The following is an 18,793-nucleotide window of genomic DNA, read 5'->3' on the forward strand; positions in this document are numbered from 1 at the left end:
TTTTATGCACTACGTAGATACATATATGTGGAGTTAGGTATAGAAAATCTAGACTTACTTATCTGTCAATATTTTATTTTCAATATTCTCTCCTTGATATTATGTCACATCATATTGTTGATTCGGTATTCAGGGTGCACACCAACAAAGGGGGAGTTTGCGTATTAAGTAATTTAAATGTGATGGCATCATGATGTTAGGTAGACAGATGTGCAAATACATAAGGTCCCAAGTCAGCAAAGCACAAAAATAAATAAAACATAAATGTACAAACTTAGATTTAGGTCTCCATCCATACATATGTTTTTTGCCATTCATAAACATTTCCAGAATTACACCCGGAAAGCTGCCCAAGGCGCACTACTCAGAATGTCATATGACTAATCCTGCATGGTTCTATCTGCCCTTTATGGAGTTCTACATTGTGAAGCACTCACCACAGATGAAATGGAGCCATCTATGCAAATGCTCCTTTTCCCTTTTTTCCTCTGCAGGCAAAAATATGTTCTTATATCCGTTGTGGCTCCAGCAAGTCTGGGGTTTCGGAGTTCCCTTTCATATCCTGGAAGGGTAGTTACTCCATCCTGACACTGGGATACATCTTAAAATCACTTCTTCGGATGGAATGGGGTCTTGGAAATCCCAACAAATGTAAATGTTGGTAGGCGCTCCAAGCTTCTAAGACAAACCATCCCCTATTGGATTGTCCTCTTGCCACCCTTTGAGGTGTATTGACTATTGTCTATTTCTTTAAACTTGGGGCAGAGAAAGCTGCAGAATTAACTGCATTTAGTCCCTCCAGGTTATCCATTTGTAAAATTCTGGCTGGTGTGAAAAAGATGTTGTTGGCTGTAAACTTACATTTGTTGCTGAAAATACCTTTGTGAACTGGCCCCATAGTTTAGTTTGTGTGTTACCTTGTTGAATGCTTAGGCATCAATGCCTGTGTACTCTACTTCCTGTATTTTGATCTGAAAATTTGAAATTAAATTAAGTGGAGCATATTGTTTATTGCTGTCAGGAACTGCTCTATTAAGATTAAAGGGCATGGCCCCTCCCAACTAAACACAGTATTGTTAGGTCACAACATGTTTGGTAAAGAATGTCTGCTCCACCTGTGGCAAAGGAAAGATTCCCAGAGAAATGTGTGCTATGTTCATGCAGTAATAACTATTGTAAAGTTCAGAACATATAAGAATAACATTTCCAAACCATTGATATTCCCAAACAGATATAGAAAAATGGGGATATCAGGCCACTGCTTCTTAGAAATGTGTGTTAGGAGGCATTCACAGGTAAGAAGATTCACAGAAGCAATTTCCCAAATGAAAAGTGGCAGGCCGGCGCCTAATGGTAGTCTGCAGGTGCTTAACGGTTTGTCAATACTTGTATACTGCCTATGACCTCCATGACACTTTCGATAAATTGCTATCATCTCTGTCAGCATTTAGCTAGTTCTGTTTATGTGTAACCTATGCCTTTCTCTCCAGATGAGGTTAATGTCTCAGGATGTGTAAAGAATAGTCTGGAGGGTCTATTATTCGGATTCTAGGGAGCAAACTGCAACACTATATTCTGCTACATTATCTACTGTTACATTGTCTTCAGCTGCATTATCTTCTCTCCTTGCTTCAAGAAGGACCTCACATTTTTCTTACTTTGTTTAATAAAGATGTTAAGGTAATGGAAAAATCCTTTCTCCTGCCAGTTAACATGAGACCTAAAAAGGTAACAATTCGGGACACGTTTTGTTAGTCTTCAAAGATGTAATGGCTCTTGTTAGAAATGAGCTGGCCTTATTTCTTCGACGTTTTCTTCCATCACACACTCCAATGCATTTAATACACAAACAGTGGCCGTGTTAACATACATTGCCATTTGTGGGGCTTTCAGTCTGATCACAACTGTTCTTTTGGCTAACAGCTGGATTCTACCCTTGTGTTTCCCAATCCCTGTGTGCAGAAGCATCGCCAGCAAGGACTACTCTGGCCACTTTCATACCATGTGGAAATAGTCAACCTTACAAGAATGGCATATAGGTCAATGGCCCGAGAAAATTTTGAATATCCTGTTTAGCTTGAGTGAAGTGAGGTAGGTGCAATGAAGATACTTGAATTTTAACACTTTAAGCCTTCTATTTCTTCAAATGTTAGCTACAGACACCACTATTCTACCCCATTCTTCATCCTCGAGTTCTTTGCCTATACTGTCCTTACATCATGGACACAATCCAGTAAGTGATTTGTCCAAAATGAGCCTGTACATCTGTGAGACTATTCTTCACCCCACCTCTTCCCCCTTCCAACCACCACCCAAGGACAAGGGGGTTTGCAGCATTCTATTGCCTACTAGCCCATAGTTTAACTACAGAAGTTAATCTGCTGTATGCCAAAAATGACCCAGTGGGGAACAAGGAAATCTTCCCAACAGGATAATTTTGATAACCAACAGTGCTTTTATCAGTCCACCCAAACATTTCAGGGGCAACTTGGGCCAATAAACCTTTTTTGTTCCACTGAATTGATAGTATCTGTTACAGAAGTATCTGCCTGTCCACACTGGCTTGGGAACTGATCGCCTGCCAGATAATATCCCCCAGAGCATTTAAGTCCATATTTCTTAAGAGAGGTTGTGGATTTAAAGGAGTATATTTACAAGAAATGGTGTTCTGCTCGTTTGCTGCCACAGAGCATCAAATAATTTACCGCCAAGGTACGCAGTTACTAATGCCATGTTTGTGGAGTATTTACCAAATGGTGCTCCAAGGTGTTTGGAAAAAGTGATGCTGATCTCAGCGGCGAGTCGCAACAAAAAAAGCACTTTAGCATAGAAAAATTGGCGCTCGACCTATAAGCAGCCTGAAATACAGACACTAGCCACCATAGCGACATCTTTGTGTGCCTAGCAGGAGAAGAAAAAAACGCCGCTTAGTGAAGATTTTTTTTTTACAGTTACCTGTAAGCAGCTATTTAGCAGCCAGCAGTGAGCACAGGACAAAAACACTACCAACCCCACTACCAGCCAGGATGACGAGCCAGAGACCGAGGGGATGAGGAAGAGGAAGTGCAAGTTCAGTGAGGAGGAGAATGATAACTTGATTGTGAAGGTGACGGAGCACCAACACCAGCTCTTCCTCAGCTCCAAAGTGTCATTGAGGAGGAAAAAATCCATATTGGAGTCGCAAGGTGAACAGCATAGCTGTTGAATTGAAAAAGTGATGCTAAGGGGCTCTTGCGTCACTTTGTAAATATGTAGCTAAAAATAAGCCTTGCATTGTCAAAAAAACACTGCAGCATTAGCTCATTGTAAATATGATCCAAAGTGTTAGAGATGAAGCGACCCATTTGGTTATTTACTGGAATGGTGGTGCAATATTATAGTACTCAAGCAACCCCAGTCATCATAAGGCCTAATTTACCCAAAGCAATTCGGTGTGTGCCATCATTCTACATCAGACACCTCAACATTGACTACAGAACTTTAAAGAAAGAACATACCAAAACAACCCACAAGTTAGGAAAGAAGTCTGAGAAATGTTGAAATATTAGGAATTTGGCAAATTTAGGCTGAGATCCTTAATGTTAAATTCATCTACTGTGCCTGGTTCAGTAAAGTTGGATTTGCATGAGTAGCATTGACCAAAAATATTGTTTTACATAAATATCATGTCAAACATATTGGCATTAAAAAATATATAGAATCAAAATATAGAAGGTAAGAATATTGTTTTTATGTATATAATATAGTTTTAAAAAAAATGTTATATATGTTGTTATATTAAATATTTTTTTTACTTAACGTAATATATTTCAGTTATCGTATTTGTTTTAGTTGTTAGTATTGCTAATGCAATTGTTTTCATTTTTTTAAAGTATAGTTTGTATTTTAGTTTTTAAAAGTATAATTTATTTTGCATTTAATTAGAAATTATAATTTAGTAGTTGGCTTCGGGTTTATAGTTGAATAGGGTAGAAAAATAAATGCTAAATTGTTTTTTAATGTTTTAAATGTTTTATATTAAATAAATATTTGATTAGAGATTAATTATGCAAATTCATTAAGTGAATAATTGTTATGCTGATTCTCATCTGTATTTTATTATTTTTAATTAATATTTTATATTTATACATATAAAGTAGTAATTTATATTTTAGTTGAGCTTGTAGAGTGTCAACTTAATAAAATATAGCTCTACTTTGTAATTTTCATGAAATTTGTAAAGATATAATAGATAACTAAATACATACTTATATTTATTGTTTTTTATGCAAATTATTTGTTTATATTTATTAATTAATAAGTGTATTTAATAATTTAATGTGTGGAATCTATTTTATACTTATTATTGTTTTATTTGTATTTTACTTACTTTTTAATGTTATTGTTGGTTTATTTATAAGTTATTATAAATTCGTTGGAAGTTGTGAATTTGTTTTGGTAGTAGGAGGGGAAGTGTATTTGGTTTTAATTATTTATTTCGGTTTTTTATTTTATTCATTTATATAGTAGATAGTTTTATTTGTACTATGTTTTAATTTTATTTCATTAGGTATTTAAATGCTTGTCATATATAGCACTTCCTAAGTCCAACTCTTCCATGGTTTTGCTCATGTTGAATAAAATATACATTGAATTAACTATCTGGAGTGTGGGCTTCTACTTGCGCTGTGGCGCGGGTGCTGCTTTTTCATATATACGGGGGTCCTGTGCTACGTTACCTCGCACCGATCTCATAAGGTTGACATGACTGGATGACTGACAGAAGAAAATTTATGTGGATATATCTCTCGCTCTCTCTCTCTCTCTATATATATATATATATATATATATATATATATATATCAGGAAACAGTCGCCTCCACCAGGAAGACAACGAGGAACTCACCGGCCAGTGGAAGGTAATTGTGAACAAAGATTCGTAAGGCATGACGCGTTTCGGGATTCGTCCCTCATCAGATGCCTGTGCTACCCTCCTGACTCCTTGCAGCAGTCCCTTTTGAATGTTGAGTGCATCTTCCTCATTGGGGGAAAGATGGTGGACTGCAAGTACCAGCATCCCTAGTGGTGGGATGTTTGAACAAGCTGCCAGGATTCGGAAAAGTTCCGCTTGGGGCTGTAACAATTAACCCCCACTGCCCAACGCCTTCTGCAGCCTCCGTTGCGGGCAAATACGGTAAGCCCGTGGCAATACTTCGGGCTTCACTGTGAAGTCGCGGTCCCATCAGGGCCCGGTATAAGCCCTCCAGTGGCTTGCAGCGCTCCAAGCACACCATTGCTACCGCAATACTCCTCCTGTGTGCCACAAAAGGTGCTTGGCTCGTTGGGGCGGGTTACCTCCATTGTGCTGTGGCCTCGCAAAAAATATCAGGAAACAGTCGCCTCCACCAGGAAGACAACGAGGAACTCAGCGGGCAGTGGAAGGTAATTATGAACAAAGATATATATATTCCTTTTCGACGATCCCTCTCACGGATCACATTGAGGCGCACACCAGGGGATATATATTTTCTCAATTTTTATGTTGCCACAAACAAAATAACACCCAACAGACTTGTTTCAGCTACACGCCTTTGTCAACAATTCATGTTCTTTTTAAACTAAACAATAAAGTTCATCAACATAGAAAGGGGGGAGCAGTTCATTCATGTAATGAAAAGCGAAGAGGGAAAACACATAATCTCATCTTTGCGTTTTACATGGGGGCCATCTTATAATGTATTATAATTCATACATTCCCATTTTATTACTCTTTCTTGTATCAAGTATTTACACATTGTACCAGTTCATCCCTGTATCGATTTGCGTATATTTACACTCTATATACAGTTATTGTATTTACACATTTATACTATGTACATTTGTGCATTTCTAAACAAGAGCTGTTTGGCCCTTAATGGGCTTCCCCTTTGGGTGTCTTAGCATTCTAGCCCTGAATGGGCATACGTTCCTAAATAGATACCACCTATTCTCCTGACTTCTAAATTTTACCCAAAAACATCCCAATTAGTAATGATGGCTACCCTTAATTGTACATCGGATCACTCCTGCCTTCCTCATCGATTGATCTTTTAATGGGTGCACATTTAGACTTCCCCACGCAGATTATGAAATATTTTATATTTGGTCTCAAGAGATATGTACCCAGAGTTCCTCTTCGTTGTTTAACCCTGAAGGACTCTTTGTCTGCATCTTAATTATATACTTTGATTCAAGATTATGCAATTTCTTTACCCTGTCCCCACCCCTTGCACCTGTTGGGATGTGGTCTAGGCCTACAAACTTCAAGAGATTAGGGTTCGATTTATGGTACTCTTGAAAGTGGCATGCCACCGGATATGTTACGTCTCGGTTTTTAATGGCACGCATGTGCTCAAGCACTCTTTTCTTTGTCGGTGGATAGTGCTCCCTACGTAGTTGAGCTACGTAGGACATGATAGGCAGTAGACAGCGAACTCTGTATTGCAATTCATTAGTTTGTTGATTTTTCTTTTCACTTTACTGCCTGGAATGAACATTCTTTGACCTTTTTGCTATTTTTGCAGGCCTTACAGCTCAAGCAAGGGTAAAATCCTGTTACTACATCTTTTCTTTTAGGATTCTTAGTGTAGTGACTTCTCACAAAGGTGAAGAAAAAAAGATATATATATATATATATCAAAACAAAACCCTTTCAGGCATAGAGTGACGCATAAATTATGCAAAAAAGAAGGAGAGAACTCTGGGTAGTTCTCAAGTTTAGATGGAAAGCAGCTCCTGTTAGTGCACTCTCAACACCAGCAACGCTCTAGATCTGCTCACCTCAAATGTCTGTTTTTCTATCAAAGTCTTTAAGCATAGGATTAGCACAGTGCCATCCACGCCGAGATAGAAAAGGACAAAGTCTTTTGCCATTTCTACTGCAAAGTCTTAGCTAGCACAGTGCTGTCCCTGCCGAGCTGTAAAATGACAAACGCCATTTATCACTCCAGGCACAATATTACAGTTTTGAATTGGTAAAATACCAACTCAAGGCAACCTGAAATGAGTAAAAGCAACCCCTGACACGGTGTTTCTCTCTAATTAGAGCTCTTCAGGGAGGTTTAGCTTTGTCCAGTCACAAGGGAGCACCCAGTATAAGTCAAAACAAAACCCTTTCAGGCATAGAGTGACGCATAAATTATGCAAAAAAGAAGGAGATAACTCTGGGTAGTTCTCAATTTAGGTGGAAAGCTGTAATATTGTGCCTGGAGTGATAAATGGCTTTTGTCATTTTACAGCTCGGCAGGGACAGCACTGTCCTAGTTCTATGCTTAAAGACTTTGATAGAAAAACAAACATTTGAGGTGAGCAGATCTAGAGTGTCGCTGGTGTTGAGAGTGCTCTAACAGGAGCTGATTTCCACCTAAACTTGAGAACTACCCAGAGTTATCTGCTTCTTTTTTGCATAATTTATGTGTCACTCTATGCCTGAAAGCAGCCCCGGCCGGTAGTGGGTGTACCTGCCGGGCGGTGATGTGGGGAGGGGCAGGGTGGGGGGTAGTAATGTATGGATTACGGACCTTAACAGGTAAGTAAACATTTAAATAAATATAAAAAATGTTGTTGCGTGCACTGTATCACCAAATGCGATGCAGGTGCGCAATGAAATTCTTTTTATTTATTTATATGTTTACTTACCTGTTAAGGTCCGTAATCCATACATTACTATCCCCCATCCTGCCCCTCCCCCTCCCCACGTCACCACCCGGCAGGTACTCCCACTACCGGCCGCGGGTGCCTGAAAGGGTTTTGTCCCTGATTTCAGCGTGAAGTGTAGCATGGAGAGCAGTGTTCACGACCCCAAATCCTTAGCCAAATGCGTTTCGGGATATTCTCCCTTGATCACTGGCAACAGGAATCACTCACATGATGTTTGAAAAAACCACCATTTTATTTTTAAAAGAGCCCTGCCCACTGGCCTCCAGGCATTATGATAATTGTGGTTTTTAACATATCCTTCCCTACTGGGCTCCTTAAATAACTTAAAAACTGAAATCACTCAAAGTTCTTCGCTGCTTGTGCCATTAATTATTATTTCATAGTCATGGCTTAACGTACTATTTTGGTAGACTATCTAGGTTACATACAAAGTACCCAGGATGTTTTTTTAACTTTTAACACAATATTTTTGTAAGTTTATATTGTCGCTGTCGATATCCTGTCATAAAACCACACCATCTGAAGAATGGCTGACCAGGCAGCAAGATACAATTAGTAGCTCCAACATACAGGGAGAAAACTCCATCCATGTCAGGGTCATTGATTGTTTGTTGTTTAAAAGCAAAGCCCCACTCTGGGAGTCTGTATTTGAATAACAAGCATAAAAGCTGAATCGGTCAAACCAACATAATCACCTGCTCTGCATTTTCAACAGTGGAACTATAGTGGGTCCATTGTAGGCTTAGAGATCCCAACCAGACATTTGGGAATCTCGATGATGGGCAGATGGTCCTCCTGCAAGGGAACTTTATTTACATATCCCTAGTCTCAGTAGGGCATAGGCAGTCTAACTACATTCCTCAGCCTTCCAGAAAACCAGGTAAACATACAGCTGGAACACATATGAAAATCTAGGCCACATTTCAGAAATTTGGACAACTCCATCTTGTGTGGGTAACATGCCCGCACTGCCATAGTAAACTAACACACAGCAGGTTTAACAGTAGAAATTGTAAAATGATATTGTGTAGAGCTCGACTTTCCTATGCTGTGAGAAATAATAGAGAGGATGTCTACAGCGTTCTGTTCTCAGACTTTTAGCTGTGTTTCATGATTGAATTAACGGCAGAAAGTTAGTCTTAAAAACTGTGCCAGGATGAATTATTACAACTACTAATTATTGCTTTATTGTTTCTTGGTATACCTTGTCTGAAAATTTCCATTGTTTGACAGTGGTGTATCTGTCCATGCTTAGTGATGAGCTGTTAGACATAGGGTAGCTGAGGTTGATGTGGTGTTCTGTCATTTTTGTTGGAATCTGGAACACGGCATGCATGGTCCAGATTCCACCAGAGGACGGTTGGCCCAGGCTTAGAGATGCAGATTCTTTGCCCTGCTGCACCATAAAATAAACTTATCGGAATGATCTTCTGCGTCCTGTCTTCTATGCGCGGAGACTTTACATTGGCGACGATCGGAGAAAGAACCGCCAAACCTGGAGCCCTGCTGTGTGCACATCAGGTGTCCGTTGATTTCAGGGCCAGTGGTGCGTCACTGGCGCCTGTTCGGAGTATTCCATATGAAATTGTGATCACCATCGTGAAAACCCCACACTACAGAAAGGTTGCAGTGAGACTTTGGGCTATTTATATTCTTTTTGCAGTTTGTGCTCCCTTGTGTACGAAGTCTGAACGCGCTGCTAGCGCACGCATTGCTCTCTGAATGTCCTCATTGTTGACTGTTTCACGCAGGCGCACATCTACTTTTAAATAACTAGAGCGCTGACTGAAGAATCTCAATGGCTCTCCCCATGCTAAGGTGCGTCCTGCCCATGCGCGTTAGTGCCAACACAGGCTAGAACGCTGCATCTGCTATCAAGCATCCATCGCTTGATGTTTCACATGAACACTGCTGCCTGCGATTTATCAGCTGTTCATACACTGGTTTAAAATTATCGTTGCGGTAATTTCTTCTTCAGTGATCCGCACACAACCATCAAATTTGGAGAATTCTTTTCAGTGATTCACACACTTTATTCACTGCAATCAACACAATTTAAAGAATTCATTTCAGTGATTCGCAGACTTTATTTAATTCTTCAAAAGCCTTTGATCAGTGATTCATACACTTCTTTTATTTAGTGCAAGCCAATTATTCAAAAGCCTTACACCAGTGATTTGCACTTCTTTTATTACAGGCAATTACTTCAATGTCTTGAAGACACTTTCACATCAGTGATCAACACACCAATTTCTACTTGTGCTTTATTTGTCTTGAGTATATACCATTATAAATGCATTGTGGGAATTGATATTGGAGTAAAGTATTTCTCTTTAGCCTTTCTTTCCAAGTTTTAATATGGAGGGTATAAGTGCTTCACCTCCATTTTTAGCTACTCCAGGAGAACCTGTTTTAGAGTAGAAACAATGGAAGGAAGGCCTAGAGGCTTACATCTAAGCTATTGGGGGTGATGACTACATGGACAAGCGAAAATTGGCTATTTTAAAGCATTGTTTAGGTGCTGAAGGCAGACGTATCTTAAGTCATCTACGCTCTGTTTCTACTAATCTGTCAGGTGATGACGATGACATTGATGTATTTGACAAAGCTATCAAATAACTTGACAAACTATATGTAAAAAAAGTTAATGAAGGGGTTTTACGTCACAAATTCCTAAGCAGAGGTCAATTGGTAAATGATTCTATCAATGTCTTTAGCAACAAATTGAGAATCCTGGCTGCCAAATGTAATTATTCCTCTTTTTCGTGATCAAATGGTACGTGATCAAATGGTGCGTAAGGTGGCTGATGTCAAGTTGCAAAAGAAATTCCGCTGAGGGTTTGACTCATAACAAAGCCATTGATATTGCTCATCGTTTTGAAGACATGAAATTAGGCATGAAAGAATTGTCAGAGAAGAATGCTGCTGACATTCATTTAGTTAAAAAGACTAACCCTAATGAATCTATTAATAGAAAATGTAAGAGTAAAAATACCTACTTGTTATCCTAATAGGGAAAGAAAAGAATATGTATGTTTCAAGTGTGGCATTCCGGGTGATCTGGCCAAAGACGAAACATGTCCTGCTATTGCTCAAGTGTGTTGATATTGTAAAGCAAAGGGACATTATGATAGGATGTGTAAGAACAAAAACAGGTTTAGGAATAAATCTATTTATACCAGAAACCAAAACACAGATCAGATTAAGGAGGTTAATTGCAACCTTGAATAGGAAGAATTTCTTTTAACTGTTTGTGAAGTCAATGGTAATGGGAAGGATGGTCCTTTTTGCACAATCTTAATTGGTGATAAAGAAGGTAGAGTTGTAGCAGATTCTGGTGCCATTCTTACTCTTATTGGTGATGAGTAGTTAAAAGAGTTTCCAGATCTACACTTATCATCTCCTGATATCACACTTGTGGGATATGGGAGGAAGCCCATTGAAGTTTTAGGTTTCTTCACCACTAATCTTAGTTTTGAAGGTAAGTCAATTTCTGCAAAAGTGTATGTTGCCAAAGATGGCTCCTGTCTTTTAGGTTGGCCTCAGCAAAGGGGCCTGATGTCACTCTTGATCACAACCATCCTGATCAAGCGCTAGGTTACTCAGATCTTATTCCCCATGTGGATAATGATCTAGCAACTGAGTGGGAGAAGATGTTTCCCAGTGTGTTTCTCCTCATTTGGGTTTGCTAAAAAATGTTGTCCGCAAAATAATTCTAAAAAGTAATGCCATACTCAGGGTACATGAAGTCAGGAGCATTCCTTTACTTCTTAGGGATGCTTTATAAAAAGAGTTAGAGAGATTGTGTCAGCTTGATGTTATTGAGGAAATTGAATCCTCCGAATGGTTGTCGCCTGTCGTTGTGGCACACAAACCCAACAGAAAGGTTAGATTATGTGTTGACTTGAGAGATCTCAATGACAATATGTGGGTGGACAGACATCCTCTGCCTAATATCGGGGAGATGTTTGTCAAACTTAAAGGGGCTTGGTATTTTCAACTTTAGATCTGTCAAATGCCTATCATCAAATTGCCTTACATGAAGCCAGCAAACAATATACCTCTCTCCTTACTTCTGAAGGTGCTTTCAGTTACAAAAGGATGCCATTTGTCTTAATTTCTGCATCTTCTGTCTTTCAAAGGGTTATGCACAAATTATTTAAAGACATACATAATGTGTTCTTTCAGGATGATATCCTGGTCTTTGGGTCCAATTCTCAAGAGCATATTAAAATTTTACACAAAGCTCTGTGTATTCTTCAGGATAATGGTTTGACCTTAATGAAGGAGAAAATCAAATTTGGTGTATGTTCGATGGATTATTTGAGTCATTCCATTAGTAACAATGGTATTTCTCCAAAACTAAATTTGATCAAAGCCATTGAGGAGGCTCCTGAGCCTCAAAACATAGATCAACTTAGGTCTTTTCTAGGTCTAGCGGAGTACTATGCTAAATTTATCCCTGTATTTTCCAACAAAACAGTTCACATGAGAAATTTGATGAAAGAAAACCAATTGTTTTTATGGGATGATAATTGTACTGGTGAATTCAAACATTAAATAAAATGTATATCGTCTGGCCTCGTGTTGGCCACGTTTGACACTGCTTGTGATTCTGTGATTGTTTCTGATGCCAGCAACGTTGGCATTGGTGCCGTCCTGATGCAAAACCAGAAGGGACACTTAGTCACAATTGCTTTTGCATCCAGGCCATTAAGAGATGCTGAGTACAAATATTCCACCTTGGAAAAAATAACCCTTGCATGTTGGTGGGGCATTGAGCATTTTTGGAAATATGTTTATGGCTGTGTTTTTAGGGTAAGGACAGATCATCGTCCTCTTTTAGATTTATTTAGTCACCAATCCTTTGTATGCCATTGTCCTTGTTGACCAGTTATCCCAGTGGCCTGATGTTAAACTGGTTTCTCAAATCACTTCAAGGGTTGATATTCAGTATTTAAATAAGGTTTTTGAAAGTGAAGGTTTTCTGAATCATTGCTTACTGACAATGGTGTACAGTTGACATCAGTTAAAATGAAGGAATTCCTCGAGGGTCGTGGTATTGCGCTCTTCTAACTATTACCCCCAGAGAAATGGTATTGTGGAAAGGTGGATTAGAGTGTTAAAAGATGGTTTACAGCTGGCGATTAGTAATGGGAAGAATTGTCATCAAGCTATTAATAAGTTACTTTGGAGTTACAGAAACACTCCCAGGAGTGATGGTGATTTGTCTCCTTTTGAAAAAATTAGGGGAAGGAAGAGTGTGTGTAATCTGAGTCAGAGATGGATGATAAATTTAGGGGCCTATTAGGATGGCGGGCGTACGCACCCTTGCGGTGCTGGGACCGGCTGCCAGTGGTACAGTGGTCCCGCACCGCAATTAGGATGCCACCGCCATGGTGGTGGTGGCATCCCCCATCAACATCATTGTGGCAGGCGGGGCACACAGCACCGCCCACCACAATGCTGGGGCTGCACACTGTGCATGTGCATGCACAATGTGTCAGGCACCGCGCGTTGCCTGCCACGTCCTGCATGCAAATGCAGGGGGGTACCATAGGTACCCCTCATGTGCCCCCACCCCCCCCAACATCCTTGGGGGCCTACAACGGGCTCCCAACTGAGACAACCGCATGCTTTTCTGTGGTGGTGAAAGGCTGCTTCCCGCATCCATCATAATATGGATGCCGGTGTCTAGCAGACACCGCCACCATATCAGGCCCCTTTTCCGCCCGGTCAACCGACAGACGGTCTTTCCGCCCGCCTGGGTCCCCCCCGCCATCCTAATATGGCGGGGGAAATGGGTTGGTGGGAGGGCGGTGGCGATCCGCCCGACATCCTATTAGGCCCCAGAGTGTGTAGAGAGGAAGACAAATGCAAAGCTGGTGATTATCAGTGTGAGCCTCAGTCTTCATTGTCTCCTTTGAAAGTCAATGATTGGGTGCATGTGAGGAAAGGGAGATTGGTGAAGTCTGGTGAGTCTAAGTTTTCGGCTCCCATGAAAGTGGTCAGAGTCAGCAAACAGGTAGTGGAGCTAACTGATGTGTCTGGAGTTTGTCTAAGGTTGTGAAAGTACCTCGGTGGTTATGGCCGGACAATGTCAACCCTGATTCCAAGTTTGAGCACGACAAAAGGAATTGGCGAAGGGTGTCATAGCATCACTCAAGAAATGTGCAAAGACACAATGTCATGAGACAGAGACAGAGACCGGCATGATGCAATAATTACCACATGGGTCTGTACATTTTTAGGTGCATTTTGATCCAGAAAATGTTTGTACTTTTATTGAAGAATACTGTTACTTTAGTTCTTGTTGAATTTCTTATTAATACCTGTGTAAACTGTTGTTAACGAAGGGGGATGTGTGATGTTCTGTCGTTCTTGTTGGAATCTAGAACACGGCATGCTTGGTCCAGATTCCTGCAAAGGACGGTTGGCCCAGGCTTAGAGATGTAGCTTCTTTGCCCAGCCCCTCCATTAAATTAACTTACCAAAATAATCTTCTGTGTCCTGTTGTCCATACGTGGAGACTTTACAATTGACTCAGGATGTCTTTTCAGCTTGAATAAAATGCTTCGCTCTCAAAGAATCTCCCATCTCAGATAGTTTGTTGGATCATGCTTTCTTACATAAACATTACGTGCTTCACATATTGGTGCATGTCTTCCTGACAACTCTCCCATCACCACAGGCAGCAACACTGAATGGTCTATAACTCAGAAGGATCCTACAACTAATTTAAGGAAGTAAAACTATATGAAGTCTGGCAATAATGAGAACATGCGGCAGGTGTCCTCTAAGCCTCAAAGGTACACATATACATCCTCCTTTGAATGGAGTTGCGATGCAATAAGTACGAGGCATCTGTCCTGAGTGTGGACCGATGTTGTGAGCAGATCTGACCCAAAGTGTCGGTTGTAATAATTATAGCATCTGATAAAATCTGACACGAAAGTGTTCAGAATTGATCAGAAGCAATACTTATCACCTATTGCAACTTTTGGGGGAATAAGTGCAGATGTATTTCTTATCAAACCCAAATCTACATGCCCCATGCAAGTAGTGCACCTTTTCCCTTTATAAAAGTTTTCTCAAATGTAATGAAGGGTGCCATCTTCATTCCACCTAGTAAGTAAGGTGTGATAAACATTGCACCACTTGTAATTGCAGTCCCTGCATCTAAAGGTGTTGATGGAGGGATCACGATTTAGTAGGCCACTAATACTCAGACCCTTACTGCCCAAAGCCCAGACACTTGGACTCCTCCTCCTAAAAGAAAATCCTATCTATCCTCTAAGTCTAATATATTTTTAGGATGTGCTCGCCCTTGCAAAGCCATGTATAATCAGCTCAGATCTGTTCTAGCTCCAGAACATCCAGGTATTTGGCCCCTGAGAAACCAGTCCATCTCCCAGGATGTGGTCTTGCTTCTAAGTGTGGTATTTGCAATGAAAGATTTCCTTTGCTCCATCTTATCTGTGTCAGTCCTATCAGAGCCAATACCTCACAGGACTGCCTAATGGTCAGCTCACTCAAAATTTCCTGTTCTTTGATCTTTTCCTAGACGAATTCCTCTGACTCTCTGAAAAATACCCACGCTTACATATTTATTCTTAACAAAGGCATGCATCAATCCGATTTCTTCAATTACTGTTGGCTATACCAGATTCGGATGTCTTGATAAAGATGGACAAAGTTGTATGAAGCCATCGAAAAGCGTCAACGCTAATTTTAAGGCACAATGGAAGAACAGACATGCAAAGAATTAAATACAGAGAAAAGGAATGTGTTGATTGACGTGTCTAGTAATATGATTTGATGTGCATTTGTATACGACAATAAGAGTGTCTTACATGTTGTGTTGTCCTGATTATGCAGGTCATAATTAGAAGGTGTTAATCAAAGTAGGAAAGTATTGTTTGAACTGTATTTATTGTATGCAATTCTTGAGGGGGATTTTTATAGACAAACAATATTTTTTGATATTTTATTAATGCACAATGGAATGTGCTTTTTAATATTTTTGTGAAAATAAAATGAATGGTTTTTAACTGGAACACAGTATTGTCTATGTTGATGGGTGGTGGAGTTGTGCATACCTGTTTTGTTTAATCAGTGGGCCAGAGGAATCTTTGTCTTTATTGGTATACCATGTTCAGCTGTAAGGAATTCCTGATGAACTAATCTTACCTTCCTGACCACAGATACTGCTGTTCTTATTCCTGAACCTCAGACTTCTACCTGTAGGGATCTTCAAAACAGTGCACCAGTGACTTCCTTTTTCTGCACTCTGCATTCATACTTTATATAAATGGAAAGCGAGACAGGCCTCCACTGAAAGCAACCTTTGAGAGCTATTGTTGCAGACAGGCAATTGAATCTTGTTCAGTCAATTAGTTAACGCTAGCAAATCTACCATGTAATGAGCTTATTATTAAGGGATATTCTAGTGAGACATAATGTGTGCAGGAAAATACTGAATAATGCACTGTCTGTAGTAACAAAGCCACATTTCATGTCAGATGTATTATTCCCTTAAAGAATCAGAAAATGTATTGTGGTGTTGACTTTGATCAGTTTCTATCTAAAATGCCAATTTATAATGTGAATAAAGTAAATGCAAAACGGAGACAAAAAGAATAGTTATATAATTCCAACTCTCTTTTACCCACACTAAAATATAATGGAGGATTTGGATAGCTACGATTTTACTTATACAAGGAACGTATTAAAAAAAACAAGGGGGAGGTGTACGAAGGTTTTTTACAGTAGCAAAAGCGGACCCTTTGTGACCACAAAAGGTCTTTAGTATATAAGAAACATACAAATTAAACTTTGCTTTTACAACAGAGGCACAATATTTAGACAACAAGTCTGTGTGCCTTCTACACAACACCAAGGTGCTTAACAAACTATGGGCCCAATTACGAGCCATCGTTTCCTATTTGGGACCGACCGCCATCAGGGCGGCAGTTACACAGTAGGAATTACGATGCGACTGACACCGAGGCGGTCGCATTGCCTATTTTTGTATTGTGTTGTGTGCTGCTGGCTGCAGCACATTTCGCAAGACAAAAAGGGGTCACCACACATATCCCTGCACTGCGTGGCAGGCACCATGCGGTGCCTGCCTCATGGTGCAGGGACGTGTAGGGGGCACCATAGACTCCCAACAGTGCCAACAGCCAAGGGCCAGGGGGGAAGTCATTTTCTGTCAGTTTTTCCATGGTGGGTGAACCGCCATGGAAAAGCTGGCGGGTAGGGACATTTTAATCCCTATGGAAGTGCATGGTACATACAGCCACAAATGCAGGGATGGCGAGGCCCTCCGCTGTACTGTCAGATGCATGGGGGTTGGAGTTTCTGACTGCCACCACACCGCCCGCCATTCTAAAGTGGCGGGCAGTGAAGGTGGTTCCGATGGCGGTGAGACCGCCACCGACATCCTGTCGGTGGCGATCTCGCTACCGTTATAATTACCCCCTATCTTATGATTATCTGCCAGTGAAGTTGCATTGCTGGAATGATCAGTTCTGAAAGGTGGTACTTTCAGTTCTGAGGTTTGATAACTCTTTCCGCTCCTCCCCCAGATATTCATAGCTGTTCACCTGATCGAGTACTGTGGGTGCGGGCATAAACTCATTCTTATTTCTTTGCGCAAATATCAGGACCACTATTTTTAGGTCTTTATTTTGTATGTAGTGCCTGATTTAGATCTCGGTAGATGGGTTACTCTGTCACACTAGTGACGGATATCCCCGCTGCCGAAATATGAATCCCATAGTATATAATGGGATATATTTCAGCAGACAGGATCTTCATCACCGTTGTGACGGAGTAACCCATCTTCCAAAATCTAAATCAGGCCCATAGTGTCTTGGTAATGGCTTCAAAACATTGCTACTGTTATTTTCAGTTTAGACAGTGGTCGCTGTGCCCACTGTTTACCTCAGACAAAACACGTGTTTGAGATGTAGTTTCATTATTAATGTTTGCTGGGCAGCCCATCATGTTGGAAAAGGCTTTTCCAGCATGATGCAAGCAAACATAGAGGTTTGTTGCTGCAATGTAAAAGGGAATGTCCATAAAGCGCAGGAGAACATTAGGGTCATTTGAACATTGTCCTGCAATTATGCAGTAAGTCATTACTAGGAAGTAAAAGGGAGTGATGATTACCCAATCCTGAACCCAGTTGTCAAGGATTTCTGCTGGCAGAGCCAGCTAAGGCTCCATGAAGAGATGCACAGAGATCCTCATCTTATCTAAATAGGGCAAGAGAACACAGAGATTGGCACAGCAGAAACAGGGTGCTCCCACACTGGCAAATTGCATTGTATTGTATTGTATTGTATTGCGACTTATATAGCGCACGTATCACCCGAAGGTATCAAGGCGCTTGCTTAGGGAACCCGTCCTGGTATTCCCCTGTGAGATACCCCGGCAGGGTATCCACAAGGTGAAAGCCAGGCATCCCGCCACGAGGGGCCATAGTGGAGATTAAGCAAGCTATTGCCCAGAGTCGCAGAGTGTGACCCCGTGAGTCGAGTAGGCACCGGAGCGAGAATTGTCAAGTCCGTGGAATTTTGGAGCCCGAGACCCGCCGAGGCGGGGAATCGAACCCTGGTCCACGGCCAATCTCAGCTTCCGGGTCTGCCGCCTCTAACCACTGAGCCACGCTTCTCCACTAATGGAACACATGTGAACCTCTTAGTATGTAGACTTTCAGGACGAAGGCATCCCTTGCTGCTTGAGTGAGAAAATAAGGAACGCAATTTTTCTTGTCCCTGTCAACCAGTTTATATGCTTAGAAATACTATTAATATTATTTGGTTCTGCAAGATCAAATCCCCATTCTGGAGGTTGGTTCTTGCAGAACAAACACTTTGCCTACTGAGTGTAAAAACATGGCACTCTTCAAACGGTCAGTGGATTCATTGGCACCACCGGTATCACTGCAGTAGGCAGAAATCTCTACATCTTACAAGTGGTTCTATGCAGGAGAACAGAGGCCATAGCCCCTGCTCAACAATCAAACCAGTAGTCCGCCCACCAGACTCTTAATTAGTCTTGCAACAATGTGTTCTCAGAAATAAAAGCTTTATGAGAGCTTGAGGAT

The sequence above is a fragment of the Lissotriton helveticus genome, chromosome 5_1 (genome assembly GCF_964261635.1).
Source record: "Lissotriton helveticus chromosome 5_1, aLisHel1.1, whole genome shotgun sequence".
NCBI lineage: Eukaryota > Metazoa > Chordata > Amphibia > Caudata > Salamandridae > Lissotriton > Lissotriton helveticus.